Here is a 3,539-nt window from a genome sequence, read left to right as displayed (position 1 = left end):
GAGCGGTGCGGGGCCGGTCGGAGCGCACCCTTTTCTCGGTGGCTGGCGGGCGAGAGAGTGCTGCGTCGCCGGCATCGGCGTCGAAAGAAGCCGAGCCGAAAAAAGTTAAAGTACAAACGTGCAAGCATACTAACCTAACCCTAGGTAAGGCATGTCAGAGCGAAAGACAGTAATTTCGAATGAGCCAAGAAAGAGCGGTGCGGGGCCGGTCGGAGCGCACCCTTTTCTCGGTGGCTGGCGGGCGAGAGAGTGCTGCGTCGCCGGCATCGGCGTCGAAAGAAGCCGAGCCAAAAAAAGTTAAAGTACAAACGTGCAAGCATACTAACCTAACCCTAGGTAAGGCATGTCAGAGCGAAAGACAGTAAACTCGAATGAGCCAAGAAAGAGCGGTGCGGGGCCGGTCGGAGCGCACCCTTTTCTCGGTGGCTGGCGGGCGAGAGAGTGCTGCGTCGCCGGCATCGGCGTCGAAAGAAGCCGAGCCGAAAAAAGTTAAAGTACAAACGTGCAAGCATACTAACCTAACCCTAGGTAAGACATGTCAGAGCGAAAGACAGTAATTTCGAATGAGCCAAGAAAGAGCGGTGCGGGGCCGGTCGGAGCGCACCCTTTTCTCGGTGGCTGGCGGGCGAGAGAGTGCTGCGTCGCCGGCATCGGCGTCGAAAGAAGCCGAGCCGAAAAAAGTTAAAGTACAAACGTGCAAGCATACTAACCTAACCCTAGGTAAGGCATGTCAGAGCGAAAGACAGTAATTTCGAATGAGCCAAGAAAGAGCGGTGCGGGGCCGGTCGGAGCGCACCCTTTTCTCGGTGGCTGGCGGGCGAGAGAGTGCTGCGTCGCCGGCATCGGCGTCGAAAGAAGCCGAGCCAAAAAAAGTTAAAGTACAAACGTGCAAGCATACTAACCTAACCCTAGGTAAGGCATGTCAGAGCGAAAGACAGTAATTTCGAATGAGCCAAGAAAGAGCGGTGCGGGGCCGGTCGGAGCGCACCCTTTTCTCGGTGGCTGGCGGGCGAGAGAGTGCTGCGTCGCCGGCATCGGCGTCGAAAGAAGCCGAGCCAAAAAAAGTTAAAGTACAAACGTGCAAGCATACTAACCTAACCCTAGGTAAGGCATGTCAGAGCGAAAGACAGTAAACTCGAATGAGCCAAGAAAGAGCGGTGCGGGGCCGGTCGGAGCGCACCCTTTTCTCGGTGGCTGGCGGGCGAGAGAGTGCTGCGTCGCCGGCATCGGCGTCGAAAGAAGCCGAGCCGAAAAAAGTTAAAGTACAAACGTGCAAGCATACTAACCTAACCCTAGGTAAGACATGTCAGAGCGAAAGACAGTAATTTCGAATGAGCCAAGAAAGAGCGGTGCGGGGCCGGTCGGAGCGCACCCTTTTCTCGGTGGCTGGCGGGCGAGAGAGTGCTGCGTCGCCGGCATCGGCGTCGAAAGAAGCCGAGCCGAAAAAAGTTTAAGTACAAACGTGCAAGCATACTAACCTAACCCTAGGTAAGGCATGTCAGAGCGAAAGACAGTAATTTCGAATGAGCCAAGAAAGAGCGGTGCGGGGCCGGTCGGAGCGCACCCTTTTCTCGGTGGCTGGCGGGCGAGAGAGTGCTGCGTCGCCGGCATCGGCGTCGAAAGAAGCCGAGCCAAAAAAAGTTAAAGTACAAACGTGCAAGCATACTAACCTAACCCTAGGTAAGGCATGTCAGAGCGAAAGACAGTAATTTCGAATGAGCCAAGAAAGAGCGGTGCGGGGCCGGTCGGAGCGCACCCTTTTCTCGGTGGCTGGCGGGCGAGAGAGTGCTGCGTCGCCGGCATCGGCGTCGAAAGAAGCCGAGCCAAAAAAAGTTAAAGTACAAACGTGCAAGCATACTAACCTAACCCTAGGTAAGGCATGTCAGAGCGAAAGACAGTAAACTCGAATGAGCCAAGAAAGAGCGGTGCGGGGCCGGTCGGAGCGCACCCTTTTCTCGGTGGCTGGCGGGCGAGAGAGTGCTGCGTCGCCGGCATCGGCGTCGAAAGAAGCCGAGCCGAAAAAAGTTAAAGTACAAACGTGCAAGCATACTAACCTAACCCTAGGTAAGACATGTCAGAGCGAAAGACAGTAATTTCGAATGAGCCAAGAAAGAGCGGTGCGGGGCCGGTCGGAGCGCACCCTTTTCTCGGTGGCTGGCGGGCGAGAGAGTGCTGCGTCGCCGGCATCGGCGTCGAAAGAAGCCGAGCCGAAAAAAGTTTAAGTACAAACGTGCAAGCATACTAACCTAACCCTAGGTAAGGCATGTCAGAGCGAAAGACAGTAATTTCGAATGAGCCAAGAAAGAGCGGTGCGGGGCCGGTCGGAGCGCACCCTTTTCTCGGTGGCTGGCGGGCGAGAGAGTGCTGCGTCGCCGGCATCGGCGTCGAAAGAAGCCGAGCCAAAAAAAAGTTAAAGTACAAACGTGCAAGCATACTAACCTAACCCTAGGTAAGGCATGTCAGAGCGAAAGACAGTAATTTCGAATGAGCCAAGAAAGAGCGGTGCGGGGCCGGTCGGAGCGCACCCTTTTCTCGGTGGCTGGCGGGCGAGAGAGTGCTGCGTCGCCGGCATCGGCGTCGAAAGAAGCCGAGCCAAAAAAAGTTAAAGTACAAACGTGCAAGCATACTAACCTAACCCTAGGTAAGGCATGTCAGAGCGAAAGACAGTAAACTCGAATGAGCCAAGAAAGAGCGGTGCGGGGCCGGTCGGAGCGCACCCTTTTCTCGGTGGCTGGCGGGCGAGAGAGTGCTGCGTCGCCGGCATCGGCGTCGAAAGAAGCCGAGCCGAAAAAAGTTAAAGTACAAACGTGCAAGCATACTAACCTAACCCTAGGTAAGACATGTCAGAGCGAAAGACAGTAATTTCGAATGAGCCAAGAAAGAGCGGTGCGGGGCCGGTCGGAGCGCACCCTTTTCTCGGTGGCTGGCGGGCGAGAGAGTGCTGCGTCGCCGGCATCGGCGTCGAAAGAAGCCGAGCCGAAAAAAGTTTAAGTACAAACGTGCAAGCATACTAACCTAACCCTAGGTAAGGCATGTCAGAGCGAAAGACAGTAATTTCGAATGAGCCAAGAAAGAGCGGTGCGGGGCCGGTCGGAGCGCACCCTTTTCTCGGTGGCTGGCGGGCGAGAGAGTGCTGCGTCGCCGGCATCGGCGTCGAAAGAAGCCGAGCCAAAAAAAGTTAAAGTACAAACGTGCAAGCATACTAACCTAACCCTAGGTAAGGCATGTCAGAGCGAAAGACAGTAATTTCGAATGAGCCAAGAAAGAGCGGTGCGGGGCCGGTCGGAGCGCACCCTTTTCTCGGTGGCTGGCGGGCGAGAGAGTGCTGCGTCGCCGGCATCGGCGTCGAAAGAAGCCGAGCCAAAAAAAGTTAAAGTACAAACGCGATGCTAATGAGCGAGCCGTTGTCTCGACTAATATGTAGGGGGCGTTCGATCGAGCGTCTGGCTTGAGCGCTTGTCGGCCTAGCAGAACGGTCGCATTGTTATGCCCGGGTTTTAGGCACCGCTGCAGGCGGCCGGCAGAGCTCTTGTTTGTGC

This window comes from Styela clava, unplaced genomic scaffold, assembly GCF_964204865.1.
Source record: "Styela clava unplaced genomic scaffold, kaStyClav1.hap1.2 HAP1_SCAFFOLD_250, whole genome shotgun sequence".
NCBI classification, from domain to species: Eukaryota; Metazoa; Chordata; class Ascidiacea; order Stolidobranchia; family Styelidae; genus Styela; species Styela clava.
Note: the sequence above shows the minus strand (reverse complement) of the source record.